We start from the raw sequence: 15,059 nt of genomic DNA on the forward strand, positions 1-15,059 counted from the left end.
GCGGTCTAAGACATTATAAAAGCTGGGGTTTTTTCCCTGTGGGCAGTTAGACAAGTCTGTTTCCAGCATCGCCTTTAACTTTGCAGTACCCATTCTCTTCTGCAGCCAGTGGTTAAGGCTCTTACAGTTATCATTGCCTCTCCACTTTCTCGTCTACATCCCTAGTCTGTGTCTCAGATTTTGGGGTCCCAGAAAGACACTAAGACAGACTGATTTCGGAGGTAAAAGATTTATTGGGGGAGTTAGTAGTGCCATACACAGATAATCATTTGAAGAGAGTTCCAGCTCACAAGGGAGGCAGTCTCCTTTCATGTTTCATGGAAAGCGTGGAGGTCCCTCACCTTGTAGTTAATGAATGGCCCATGGCATTTGCTTGTACTCAGGCTGTCTGATTCCTAGGGGTGACAGGGAAGAGGGAAAGGGTCAGCCTTTTGGTTAATGTACGTCCATTATATGGACAATGTTGCCTGTAGCTTCTACTAGTTTAGAGTGCTTGGGGAAGGTATGATAGCAGGTTCACAAGGAGTCATGGTGTGGTGCCTGCCATTTCTGTTACAGCCTCTGTGAAAGTATCAGTAGAGAAAGAAAAAGGATTTTCATCGGTGCACTATGTAAGAACCATAGACTACCATGTTTGTGTCTCTCCACAGTGTTAGAATTTATTGAATATTAATAGATTCACAGGTTGAGGGCAGCAATTTGCCAGATTATCCCACCTGCCTTGGTAATCTGGCCAAGGGGAGTGCAGGTTTTTTAATTCCTATCTTAATTACTAATATGAACTCTTATATCACACAGCTGTGTGTGTGTGTGTGTGTGTGTGTGTGTGTGTGTGTGTGTGTGTGTGTGTGTGTGTGTGTCTTACAAAATGAATACAAGGTTAAGGAGGCCACAGCCAAGCTACAGAGATTTCAGAAGTGAGATAAGAGGAATCCAAGCCAGTCACTGGGAAGAAGCTGCTGCTGTGGCTAGAAGAGTCAGGCTTGAGAGCGAAGATGCAGAGTTGAGTCTAGATATAAGATAAAAGGGGAGAACTAGGTCCCAGCAAGAATGGCAGACTCGAGTCCAGATGGGTGAGTAGGTGGATGGACAGAGGGCTGTCAAGCAGGCCATGTCAAAAACAGGGAGCGAACCTAGCAGGAACGTCACGGACAGTCAGGAGTTCTTTGTGTGTTGGTCTTTCATGCAGCCACCAGGGATCAGATGACAGGTTGATATGATATCATTTGTCACTGCATGCTGAGTGTGCACCACTTTGTGGGGGTCTAGATACAATAATTACACTTGTCCTTTGTCTGGACTATCTGGTAAGTTCTTGAGCCTTGTTTCCCTAAAATGGCTTTAATATGCCCATGGACCCTATAGTCTCAACTCCCCTGATAAATTTATAGGGCAGTGTACTCTCTGCTCCCAGGAATAAGCCATTTATAAGTCTGTGCTACATGGGTGGTAGTAGACAGATGGTAGTGTTTATGGGTACACTCAGATGCACAATCATCCTCCACCCTCACAGTGGAATCAAGAGTTGCTTGTAAAAATGGAAAACGACCACACTTTCACACAATATGGAGTAATTCAGGGAAGGGTATATCTTGATCTCAGTATGGCTGCTGCAGGTGAGCATGCCCTGAGTAGACCCCGGCCCGAGCCTAACAATTATCTCACAGCTAGCTAGTCTGAAGGAGGTCCTCTTTGCCAGATCTACTCTGTTAATCTAGTCTGCACATCCTATCATCAGAGCTCCCTGGTGGTATAGTCTTACTCTGACCACATCCCACTTCAGAGAGTTGCAGGCTTTCAATGTACAAGCAAATATCCTGTAACTCATGCAAGTTTTTCTGTGGTATTCCTGTTGCTATCACACCTTCCCTGAGGACAGCAGTGTAGAGCGGGAAATGAACCCAGGAGAGGCTAGGGGCTAAGTGTCTAATTATGTTGGCCACTCTTAGGTAACACTGGGAAAACCATTTAAACTTTCTGGACCTAATATTCTCAATAATAAAGTGAGGATGTTGAGACTATCTGTTGCAGTCTTCCAACTCTAACATTGCTTGATCACAGAAGACCTACCTATGTCACTGTCCGACAAACAGTCCCCTTGCTTGCCTGACTTGGCTCTTGTGAACACATCTTTTTCTTAACTAGAATGGCCTTCCATTCTTCCTGTCCAAATCACACACATCTCACGGCCCATCTTCTGTGTAGAGCTTCTTTGGCCCGTCAAGGGAGAGAAGCCACTCCTTCTTCTGCCCCAAGCCCCATCACACCCATGGTACAAGCTACATATGGCCAGAAGTCATTATTGCTCTGTGTGCATGTGTTTTATTGATCTACTTATAGTTAGCTTTATGCTAATGGGGGGGGCGCTTCTATCTCCAATACTCTTGTATATACCAGCAACCCATGAACAGGTTGTGAGCAATGTCTGTCGAGAGAACTGAGTTACCAGTTAGAAAATCTCAGTGTTTCTTAGCTTTGTCATTTGAAAGTAAGTGTCAGGACCAAGCTCATCCCTGAAGTTTCTCCCTGTGGTTTTCTGATAAAGAATGCTCCTGCCTTCGTGATCGCCCTGGTTTGTTGAGAATTTAGTGATTTCTGTATGGGTTGGGGGCTGAGAAATAGAAGTTGGAACTTTCACGTAAGGTGCATCAGTCTCTCATCCAGCCTGGACTACCTCTAGGATACACTGGCATTTAACTGTAGTGGAAGCTCCACCGGAGATTTCCACATTGTCCCCAGCTGGCCTCAGAAGAAGGCTCTGTTTACCCAGGAAAGATGGGCTTTTGGGCACAGACGAATTCTCATTGTGTTCTTTCTCTAACGTGATCTCCTGCTCCCACAACTGTGTTGGCAGCATCTTAATGGCATGGGTTTAATAGAGTCCCAGAACATTCCCCTTAGCAGATGGGCTAGTAACCAACTAGAAATCATGGCCTCTAGAAAGAAACCACCATTCACTTGCTTTTAGTGTTTCCAGAGCCATAATTATCTCTGTTGTTATTGGTTTCAGTTTGATGTAAGAAGATGCTGGCAAGTTTTGTAGATTCCCAACACATATATTTATCCAGAAAATGGAAAAAAAAAATGGACCATCAAAGCAACACATTTTACTTGCTGGTAGGACTATCACAATATATTCAAAGAATTAGTAAAATTATCCTTACTCTCTGACTTGGATCCATGTACACACACACACACACACACACACACACACACACACACACACACACACCTCACCATATCCTATTGGTGGCTTCTTTATTATATCATCTTAGGCAAGACTTATAACTGTTAAAAATGTACAGGCATTAGTAAAATGTGCTGTGGGAGAAAGGCAATAGAATAAAATAAGAATTTCTATAGTAAATGTCTGCTTTGGTGCTGAGTCATCTGCCCCTGCCCTTTCCCTCTCCCAGAAATAATAAGAATTATCATTTATTGTATGCCTTAGAGCCTCGAGGCACTGGGCTGAAAACCTCCCTCAACCCAAACATTTCTCAGTTGCCCCCATGAGAGGTAGGTACTGTTATCATCTTCTTACAGGGATGGGGACTGAGGGTCAGAAAAAGCTAAGTCCCCAGAGTCACAGAATAAGTATCAAAGCCAGACATAAAACCCAGATATCTGTGGCTCCAAAGCCCATGGTCAAATCCACTTTGAAGCTCAGCCATATTCATATCTTTTTGGCCTGACAACATGCCCCAGTCCATTTCATTTGCTTGGCTAAATACAGATAGCAAGGCTCACCCTAAGCTTGCTGTAAGTATTTTCTTAGCAGAATTTTCTATTCCTCAGAACTAAGCAAGAAACTTAGCCAAGGTTTCCTAAGGCCACTTAGCAGCATGAACTTTAGTCCTTTTCTTGGGTCGAGAGGAAAGATTTCTTCCCACCACTAATACCTACCTAGTTCCACTTTCCTGCCTGGTTCCCAGAATGAAGAGAAGAGAGAACAGTGAGCATCTGTGAGAGGAGGAGCTGGTCTCAGGCCAGCAGGTTTAAATGCCTCCTGTCTGCTCAGCATCCTAAGAAGTGATAAGAGAAGGTGTGGCTGGGAGGAGGGGGTGAATCATCTCACCAAATTCTCTTTTGTCCACAAGGCACACAGAGCCACTAATGCTCGGCACTTTCCTCTTTCAGAAAACAGTGGTGCTCCACCTTTTCTCCGAGTCCCTTTCAACCATCTCCTTTTGGCTATCTGACCCAGCCCCATAATTGAGACTCAAGCTGTTGTCCTTGGCTATGTGGCTGACACCCATGCCAACCCAAAGGATGTATCAGGTCCAGCAGTCTGTGGCTACCTACAGCACTCCAAACTCACCCTTTGATGAACAAACCAGAAAAAAGTCGGGGGGGGGGGCGGTTCATGCTGTGGTACAGCAGCATCTCCTGGATCAAAATGGAAGCTCTGCCTCACAGGTACCTACAGGTTGCTGTGAACCCCACCACGTAAGTAAGGTGGTCCCAAACCAAGGCATAAAGCCCAAGGAAGTCTATGTTGATACAGCCCATAAAATGGGTGCTGAGGACTTTGAACAGAGCTGTCAACAACTCCTACCCAAGTATTGTGCCTAAGCAATTTCAGAAACTAGATTAGAACGTGATTAGTGGGGTAGGGCCTGAGCATTCCTGGGTGCTCCTGCCTGTGCTATGAGAGGTATCCTATCATCATTTTACAGAGCACCCAGGACCAGGCTGAGTGGGGAAAATATAGTTTTTAATGCTCAAGTTAAAAAGTAGGTCTCTGAATATGAGAACATTTAGGGAAAATTTTTTCAAACTATTTCACTCAGAATTTTCCTTTTCATTGTGTGTACAAGAATGAACTGTGATTTGTAAAATTTTAGACTTATTTATTTTATTTTATGTGCATGATTGTTTTTTCCTGCATGTATGTCTGAGCACAATATGCATGCCTGGCCCCCCGGGAGTCCGGAAGAGGGTGTCAGATCCCCTGGAACTGCAATTACAGAGGGTTGTAAAGCACCATGGGAGTACTAGGAGACAAACCTGGGTCCTCTACAAAAGCAGCAAGTGCTCCTAACTCGGAGCCATCTCTCCAGCCCTGATCTATAATTTTTTTAATCTCAAAATAAGTCTGAAAGACTTTTTATAGAAAACAAAATAAACATTCTGATAGGAGAAAAATACCTTAGTTCATAGTTGCTCTCATTTGAATGTTTATGCCCCTCCCCAAAGCTCATATATTGAAACCTAATAATTCCCAGTGAAGTAGTTGTGAGGAGGTCCACACTCATGCAAAGTACAATCCGTACTCAATAGATTTTAATGGGGGCGGGGTGGGTAGGTGCTCCAAGAAGGGTTAGAGAAAGAAACAGAGGGTTGTGACTATGATCAAATAAAATAATCAATGCATTTAAAAGCCCTAAAAGAGTCATTTTAAAAACAAAAGGCGGGGCCTTTGAGAGGTGACAGTTCCTAAGGGCAGAACCTTCATGAATGAAGGTAATGTCCTTCCAAAAAGAGGCCCCAGAAAGCTATCTAGCTGTTTCAATATGTGAAGATGCAGAGAGAAAGAACAGTTTATGAAGCAAAGACTGAGCTCCTACCAGATGCTGAATTTATGGGTATCCAATGCTAATTAGACTTCCTAACTTCTAGAATTATAAGAATAGATTTATGTTGTTTGTAATTGCTAATCCTAGCTAATTAGAATCCTCAACTTCTAGAATTATAAGAATAGATTTATGTTGTTTGTAATTACTAAATCTATAAGGCACTTTTATAATAACCCAAATGGATCAAGACAATATTTTAGCCCAAATCCCCAACCCAAGATAGAAATCAAAATGTGGACCCCAGTCCAAAAACACGTTTTGGTCTTGGCTCCAATCCCTGTCAGTGACACTGGGTCCTTACATCAGACATGTGTCAAATCTCACCATTAACATGGAGCTCTACTAACAGCCTCCTACTGCTCTGCTTCCTTCAAACCCTACCCAGTTCCCCACAAAGGGGACAGTGAATGTGGGAATGCATCCATGTCCAGAGTCAAATAGTCTCTTTCTTCCTTCTTGGCTGATCACTAGGAAAAAATGAAAAAGCCCACCATCCTTCCTGCCTATGCAACACTGCAAAGAAAACTTAGCCAAACTTTAGCACAGAAGGGCCACAGCTTCCATCCTCTTCTCAAAGAGAGTGTGGGTTCTGAGCCACACTGGGACTCCACAGAAAGTGGATATAACATTAGTAGATGGAATAGAAGGCAGAGAGGGAGGCAGGGAGTGCTCAATCTCACTCCCTTCAAGAGCTTCCTGGAGAGGGAAGAAAGCATGAAGAGCTCAGGGTCAAAGACATGAACTCCGCCATTCTCGAGGGAGAATGGGATATTTACCCAAGGCGGTGGCCTGCCCGGGATGTGCTGGCATCGTGAAAATCTCTGGAAATCTTAAACCAGAATCTTCTGGTGGCTTAAGAAACATGAAGGGAAGAAGCTGAGAAAAGAGTATTACTTTTGAGCCTGGTGGGCACCTGGAAATACTGGCTTGACAATAGGAGGTTATAGTGGTCAAAGTATAGAAATAAGGAGACTAGAGAGCCTGCTGATAAAACCTTCAAAACCAGAGGAATTGACACCATGGAGGAGTACGCCTTTTGGAGAGTATTCCGAATTGTAGTCCATGCTCTCCACCATTTGTGTGCCATGTGGCTTCAACTTCCTCATTTGAATTTGAGGGTTAAAATAAACACTTTGACAGAGTGTTGGAGAACAAAATGAAATAATGTACACAAAGCACTTGGCTCATAGCAGGTGCCCCCCAAATATTTGTTCTGTCTTCTAAGGCTTGAAGATTCCACCAGCCAGTGTTATGTTTAAAAACATATTTTAAACAATAGAAGCCTTTGTAAAATTGTCAGGAGTTTTCCCTTAGAAGCTGTGAGATGTGCAGAATGCAATTGGATATCATTTTAATAACTGCCTGAGCTGTGTGGTCCTACTGGTCAGGAAGAATGCGGAAAGAAGATACAATTCCATCAAGGTCAAGTGTCACTGCAGCTACACAGAAAAGAAATTAATACAGCCTAGGTAAAGGAAAGCAAAATCAAGTCACATAGCGGCCCCAGTCAGAGGCACAATTCCATGACCAGACTAAATAAGGCTAACTGAGTAGAAGTAAGCAGGAGGGATGCCCTGAGTTCCTAACCCTCTGCACACTGCAGGGCCTAGCAAACAGTGCAAGTGCCAGTGGTCCCCAGCTGTGAAGCCATACCAGGCTATGCAGACTGTATACAAGAACCAGCATTCACAACAGCATGAGTTCCTGGTGTAGACTATAAATAGGGATGACGAGAATTCTGGCTAGCATCACAAATTCTCTCCAAATTACACAAGATTGCAGTATGCTCGTCTTAACTCTGAGAATATTTAGAATTAATAATAAAATGCCTAGCAAGAAAAAAAACCTAGAGCATTACTGTGCATGCATCAATAATGAACCTATACATTCAGTAGTATGGATATTTATAATATTTAAGGGGACTTTGCATATAATAAAATATACCTGCATTGAAAATTCCTGTTAGAAACACATGGCTGATGGGCTGGCTGAGCTCAGTGGTATCAAGCATTTGCCTAGAAGCGCTTGGTTGAAATTTCAATGTCTACATTTAATGGGAATTTTCCTAAGTTTATATGCAATCTTATAACAGTTGCATATTTAATCATTACATATGTAAGTTTATTTTATTTTATTTATGAGTTGCTTAAGAAGTTGGAGGTTTGATTTTGCTAAAGCTTTAAAATAAGATAAATATTCAATTTACAAACACAGCTTTAAAAGTTTAGAGAAATTTAAGTCTATAAATGGCCCAAGTATTTACCCAACACAGAAGATTTGTATATTGAATGTCAGATGCAACTTTTAAAAACTGCATGTAAAATTTTCAAAACCAAAAGAAAAAAAAAAAACTCTGAATGGCACTATTACATTAACTAGAAGAAATCCTCTGTTTGGAAAGAGGAATGAAATCCTAAAGGGAAAATTTCAAGTAAATAAAGCAGAATTATCCATTTGCCACAAGGGTGGAGCCTGAATTCAGTTTGCTGGCCTACCTGTGGCTTCTCTTTCAATGAGGCGGTGATGCCAATGCCCCCAGTACAGTTCTCTGTCCATCATCCATACCCAGCTCACTCTACCCAGCAGGGAAGGGAGACAAGGTGAACAGCACCAGGGCAGGGCAAGGGGAAGATGCACCACATAATGGAACGATCCCCAGCTTTTGATTTGCACAGACTTGACTAGAAGTGATAGTCTATGAAAACTCAGAAAAACTATCTAACCGCTCTGTGATGCAGAAAAAAAAAAAAACTTTTCTTAATACCTATTCTGAGGGTGGTGAAAAATGTACGTGTAATTACATGCTTTCAATTTTTGCCAGGAGCCACCAGGGATAGGCTGGGAACAAGACGCAGCCCCACCCAGGTACATGCTAGTTGTGACTGCATATGTGATTCACGCTCAGCTGGGACCAGATGTGCCAGCAGTTCACAGTACAAAGGAATTGGAATGGGGTCTAGCTCTGCTCCATGCTAGCTCATAGAACTACAGGCCAAGGAACGAAGAACCACTAACCTACTGTAAAGAGTAGTCGAGGGCTGGTGTGGAAACATCTGGTACTGTGACCAGCATATGCAGAAGACCGTCCCCATAACACACACAGTCTACAAACATACAGCAGGTTCTCAGCCCTACTCTGCTAAAAACAGACAGATAACCCCAGGCCAACTTCCAGTCAATGCAGATAAGGAGAGTGTGGGGGACCAGCCCCCAAACTTATTTACTCCAGGAGCTCTTGAGGAATGAGGGATGAGAGACATAGTTAGAAGTAAAGAGGGGAGAGAAAACACAGGATAGACTCAGGTGGGCCTGGATCCTTATCCACCAGCCCAGAACTTTATTCCAAAGGTCTGTTTATAACAATGCCAAGAGGTGGAGCAAAAGACCTCCCTGTTGCTAGTTACAGTCAAGTGTAGACCCTTACAGTCACCTGATACTCAGGCCTGTGGTCCAATCAACCTCTCCATGCAGACCTGCTGGGTACAGCCACTAGAAAACCTAGTGGGCTCCCACAGGAGAGCATTGGAACAGCCACTGCACAGGAAGCCTGGCATTCTCTCCTTCACCCATGGCCCTGACTGACCCCGAGGAACCAGTCATGACTCTGGAACGGACAAAACACATCTGGTTCTATTCAAAGTTTCTCCCTTTCACCTCCTCAAAAGAGCATACAAAATACCACAGCAATACTTGCCCACAGCCAACCCGAGGTCTTTTGCTCTTCTTTCAGAATCTCCTAGTGGAGAGATCAGCCTGGGGCCCCTTGATTTGCACTTCATTTCTCTGGGCACTTTGTACTTTTGCAGACACTAGGTTTAAGGGCCTTCCCTTGGCCTGCAGATAAGACACCCTTAGAGAGGAGTGATGGCTGGTAAGACAAGAACTCAAACTGACTCCCCAGAAGCTATACCAGCAAAATACCCTCCAGAAAAGTCACTCCTTCTTAGAGCTCCCACACTTGGGGGCTTTATATCCAAATAGGATTCCCACATTTTGAATTCTGATACTTAAAATTCCCAGAAACACCTTACCAACCCCTCCTTGAATAAGGACCCCCAAGTCACGAAGCTGTTCAGAGTGTTGCTACCTTACTCACCCCACTTGGTTCTCCCCTCTTCTTCCTCCCTCGTGTGCACAGATGAACTATCTGCCTCGTTGAATTCCCATGAGGGCTTTGCTAACACCAGAGTCATCTATTCCAGGAAAGGCGTCTCTGTCTAGAGAAATATATGCATACATACTATAGCTTCCAGGTTAGTATTTTTGTGGGACTCCTGGGTATGTAGATGAATGGGTCTCTGATTCTTGTGCTTTCCCTTGGGGCTCTTTTCCTTCTGTTGGTTTGCCTTGCCCAACTTCAATGTAATGGTTTTTGTTTCGTCTTGTTTTTTTATTTTGTTGTGTTTGTTGTTATCTCTTAGCAGCCTGTGCTTTTCTGATGAGAAACTGCTCTGGATGGCAGGGGAGGTGGGGAGGAGTAGAGGGAAGGGAAACTGTCATCAGTATATACTGTATGAAAAATAGAATCAATTTTTAATAAAAGACAGGAGATCTTCCAGTGGATATTTGCTTCAATGCCAGCATCCCTGTGCTCTTCCAGTGACTAGAATTTCCTCAGAAGACTCAGTCCCTCCCACTCTCAGTTACAGGCACTTTGGGGAACAATGAGTCCATGTGGGCCACAAGCTTTGACAAGGAAAGCCACACACTGCTCTGGCCACTATGCCTGCTTCATAGAACGCCGTCTATTACAGGCAATGACCAAGCACCTCCGCCTTCACCGCTAATCTAAAACCCAGAAGGAAGAGGCCTCAGATGGAGACAGGCACCCTGACACCAAACAAAGGACAGAAATGCATAGAGAAGAAGGTCTTAAGGACATGTGGGCTTACGTCACACCTACCCCATCTTCCTACAAGCTTTAAACATTGTGACCCAAAAATAATCTCTCTTGACTTAGACCTGTTTTAGAGTGAACTCTTATTACTTGCAACGAAGAAGCCCTAACTTCTTGAGCTGGAGAGATGGCTCGGCGGCAGGTTGCCACCAAGCTTGATGACCTGAATTTTACCTGAAGCACCCATATGGTAGAAGAAGAGAACCAACTGGCCTCCACACACATGCCATCACACATGCACACTCACACACATGCATACATACACATATATACATACATACGTACATGCATGCATGTAATTTTATGTGCTGCCTTCTATTGGACTATTCTGATTACAGCAGTCTACTTCAAAGAGCTCTTGAAAAGCACTTGCTAAAAGCCAACTAACTATGCAAGCAATGTGTTAAATACAACTTTTTTTGATGAATAAATTCTATAAACCTTCAGTCACATAAATTACCAGTAGCCCAACTAAAGATATTTTTTGCTCCATAATGACATATGAAATCATATCCAGATAACCATTCTTTGAGATTTTTGTTTGTTTGTTTGTTTGTTTGTTTGGTTGGTTGGTTGGTTGGTTGGTTGGTTTCAGGGTTTTTTGTTTTGGGCTTGTTTGTTTGTTTTTGCTTTGGACAGGCAGTGGTAGCAAATTCCTTTAATCACAGCACTCAGGAGACAGAGGCAGGTGGATCTCTGAGTTTGAGGCTAGCCTGGTCTACAGAGCGAGTTCCAGGACAGCCGGGGCTATAAAATAACAAAACAGAGAGTGAGAGAAGCTTGGTGTTAGGTGCTTTGCTCTTGTAGGCTAATGGAAGTTTTCTGAGCGCATTCTTAGATGTAGGCTTTGCTAAATTGTGAAGATAGTTGGCAGTTTACGGACATTAAATATGTTATACTTTGTTCCCAATGATATTTTCTGCTAACGCATACTTTATCAGGATGTGGACAGTGGTATACTAAAAACAAAGGTAGTAAATACTCAAAACCTGGCACTTCATAACCAGGTTATAGTGACTTGTGCGGTGAGATTATTTATATCTATCCCATCAGCCTGGTAGAAACACTGCATACAGCTGAGACACTGCATCTCCCCCCCCAGCTCTGTATTGAGTGGCATCATGCTGATTATCAGCTCAGCAGAGGTGTCTACACCAGAGAAATTGGCAAACAGTACAAACTGGGGGCTGGTTTATGGCTTTGGGTGGCCTAGACTTAAGAAAGTGATGGAGAAAATTTAGTATACAGATTAAATTTTAAACTGTGCTGTGTCTGTTTATTACATTGTGACCAATCAATACCTTGAGGCAATGTTCTTCTGGTATTTCAAAATTATTATTTTTGAGAAAAGTTATTATTATTATTGCTTACCAATATATTATTATGATGAGGAGGATTACCACTGTAGCATGCACTGTTGTGCTAGTTCTGAGAACTAAGAATGAAGAGAACTCTGGCCCTGGGCTGAGGAGCTCAGTCATTTGCTCACAGTCAAGTGTCATTAGAAGATACAGCAGAAAACGATATTTGATGCTGTCATCAAGGAGGATTGATAGGCAGCTAATGATTGCTTGTGGAAGGAGAGAGATTTTCTTCAGTGGTTTAGGCTCTGGTAACTTACCCATGTTCTGTAAATAATGCCTCCCCCATGCTTCTATTGGCAACCCCAACAAAACCCATTGAGTCACAAAGGAAGAGAGAAAAAAGAAAAGATGTAAAAGTAGCAGGGGAGCTAGTTGCAAAGAGAAAAATGCTCAGCAGAAGTAGAAGTGGGACCAAAGAGTGTGTCTTAGTTAGGGTTTCTAGTGCTGGGATGAAACACCAGACCAAAAATCAAGTTAGGGTGGAAAAGATTTATTTGACTTACACTTCCATATCACTGTTCATCAGCTAAGAAATCAGGACAGGGCTCAATTAGGGCAGAACCTGGAGGCGGGAACTGATGCAGAGGCCATGGAGGGGTGCTGCTGGCTGGTTTGCTTCCCGTGGCTTGCTCAGCCCGCTTTCTTATAGAACCCAGGACCACCAGCCCAGAGATCGTACCACTCAAAATGGCCTGGGCCCTTCTCCAGCAATCATTATACTTATAATATAATAAAATAAATATATTATAATAAATATAATATAATAAAATGCCCTACAGGGTTGCCTAGAACCCAATCTTATGGAGGCATTTCCTCAATTGAGGCCCCCTCCTTTCAAATGACTCCAGCTTGTATCAAGTTAACATAAAACTATCCAGAACAATTGACTCCTTTTCAATTTGACACACACACACACACACACACACACACACATCACTGTTAAGCTACAACCTTTGCTTTCCCATTCATCCCCAAGATCCCATATTAAAGATATAAACAACTTTTAAAAACCCCAGTCTTTACTAATTCAAACATGTTAAAAGTTCAGTCTCTTTAAAATAGCCAATCTCCTTTAAAATTCAAAATCTCTCAACTGTGGGCTCCTCTAAACTCAAAAATAAATTAAATACTTTCTTACTTCAAGAGGAAAGAGCCAGGGCACAGTCACAATCAAATCCCAACAAAACCAAACTAACTATATCCAATGTCTGGGATTCATTCACAATTCTCTAGGCTCCTGCAAGGGCCTGCGTCACTTCTCCAGCTCCACCCTCTGCAGCACACACAGCTTGTCTTCTAGGTACCAGCCCACTCCACTCTGCCGCTGCTGCTGATCTTGGTAATCATTCCATGGTACTGGCATCCTCAAAATTCTGGGATCTTCTGCTGCAACTCAGCTGCACTTTCACCACTAGCCTCTCATTGGCTCTCTTCGGGGACTCCAGCCCTGCCACACAGTGCCAAGCCTCAGCTGCTCTCTGTGACCCCTTTGTGCCTTCAATAACTAATACCCCCTGGGTGACTCTTACACTACCAAGTTCAGCTGCCAGCACAAGGTGCCATGTCTGGAACACAGCTTCTATGTGATGACTCTCAGGACGCACTTTCCAGACAATTTCACCTCAGTGATGCTGGTCTCTTCTTGATCACTGTTAGTGTCTCAGCTCCAGCTGATCAGCATAGAGCATCCCAACAAAGCAAAGGTTTCACTTTAGTAGTTCTGGTATCTTACTAATCACAGCCCCACCTAACCAGAACCAGAGATTATTCACAGAAAGAAAGAGAGAGAGAGAGAGAGAGAGAGAGAGAGAGAGAGAGAGAGAGAGAGAGAGAAAGAAAGAAAGAAAGAAAGAAAGAAAGAAAGAAAGAAAGAAAGAAAGAAAGAAAGAAAGAAAGAAAGAAAGAAAGAAAGAAAGAGAGAAAGAAAAGCCCGGTAGAGTCTTTGCTTCCCTCTGAAGCAATCCAAGCCTCAATCATCTGCACTGTTCTTAACCTTCTTATCGTCCAAGCTCCTACAGAACAGTTCACCAAGCATCGCATACTCAATGGCTTTTCTTGCACAAAGTTCCGAAGTCCCTCCACAATCCTCCCCAAAACAATACAGTCGGGTCTGTCACAGAAAGACCCCACTTCTGGTACCATCTTGTCTTATGGAGGCATTTTCTTAATTGAAGTTCCCTCTTCTCAGATGATTCAGATGATTCCAGCTTGTATCAACTGACATAAAACTATCCAGTAAAGAGGGTAAAAGAGAGTGAATACAACTGTGAAAATAAGCCATATTGGTTGTCAATTTGGTAGGTTCTAGAAACATCTAGAAGGCAAACCTCTTGACATGCCTGAGAGGGATTATCGAGATTAGGTTCTTTGAGGTGTGAAGACTCACCCTAAGCATCATTCCATGGATGGGGTCCTGAACTGAACAAAAAGGACCAAACAAGCAGAGCTCTAGGATTCAATGCTCTCTGCTTCCCAACTGCTGTGTGACCAGCTGCCTCAAGTTCCTACATCATGACTTCCCCAACATGATGAACTGGACCCTGGAAGTATGAGCCAAAAGGAGCTCTTCCATCCTTAAGTTGCTCTCGTTAGATATTTTATCACAGACATTGAGACAAGTAACTAATACAATTACCAAAATACTGCACATGCAAGTATGAAAATGTCATGATGAAACTCCTTGTCTTGTGAATTAGCATGTGCTCATAAAACCTTTTCTATATAGAAGCACACAATTTAACTATAAAGGCACATTCAGCATGTGTCAGAAACGGCAGATAATGTAGAGTGGTAAACATTTCCTATGCACACCTCATCAACACCTGTCTGTCGAGATGTGCCTTAGTACTGGAGATCTCACATGAGAATGAAGTAGTTAGTGCTGTGGGATGGTCTGTATGTCAAATGTGTTGCTCTGATTGGTCAATAAATAAAACATTGATTGGCCAGTAGCCAGGCAGGATGTATAGGCGGGACTAACAGAGAATTGAGAGAACAGGAAGGAGGAGGGAGACACTGCCAGCCACCGCCATGACAAACAGCATGTGAAGATGCTGGTAAGCCACGAGCCATGTGGCAAGGTATAGATTTATAGAAATGGGTTAATTTAAGATATAAGGACAGTTAGCAAGAAGCCTGCCACAGCCATATAATTTAAATAATATAAGCATCTGCATGTTTATTTTATCAGTAGGCTGTCGAACTGCCAGGGCTTGGCAGGAC

The 15,059-nt window shown here is 43.1% G+C and overlaps 1 long non-coding RNA gene across 1 annotated transcript in view; it reads right to left on the reverse strand.

Annotated features, from left to right (window-relative positions):
- Positions 1-210: 210 nt before the first annotated feature.
- The window catches only part of LOC143274101 (uncharacterized), an 87,595-nt gene continuing 72,746 nt past the window's right edge, over positions 211-15,059 (reverse strand). The window contains exon 4 of the long non-coding RNA XR_013052541.1: positions 211-395. This is a non-coding gene — a long non-coding RNA (uncharacterized LOC143274101). The remainder of the gene's footprint in view (positions 396-15,059) is intronic.

The sequence above is a fragment of the Peromyscus maniculatus genome, chromosome 7 (assembly GCF_049852395.1).
Source record: "Peromyscus maniculatus bairdii isolate BWxNUB_F1_BW_parent chromosome 7, HU_Pman_BW_mat_3.1, whole genome shotgun sequence".
Classification (NCBI taxonomy): Eukaryota; Metazoa; Chordata; class Mammalia; order Rodentia; family Cricetidae; genus Peromyscus; species Peromyscus maniculatus.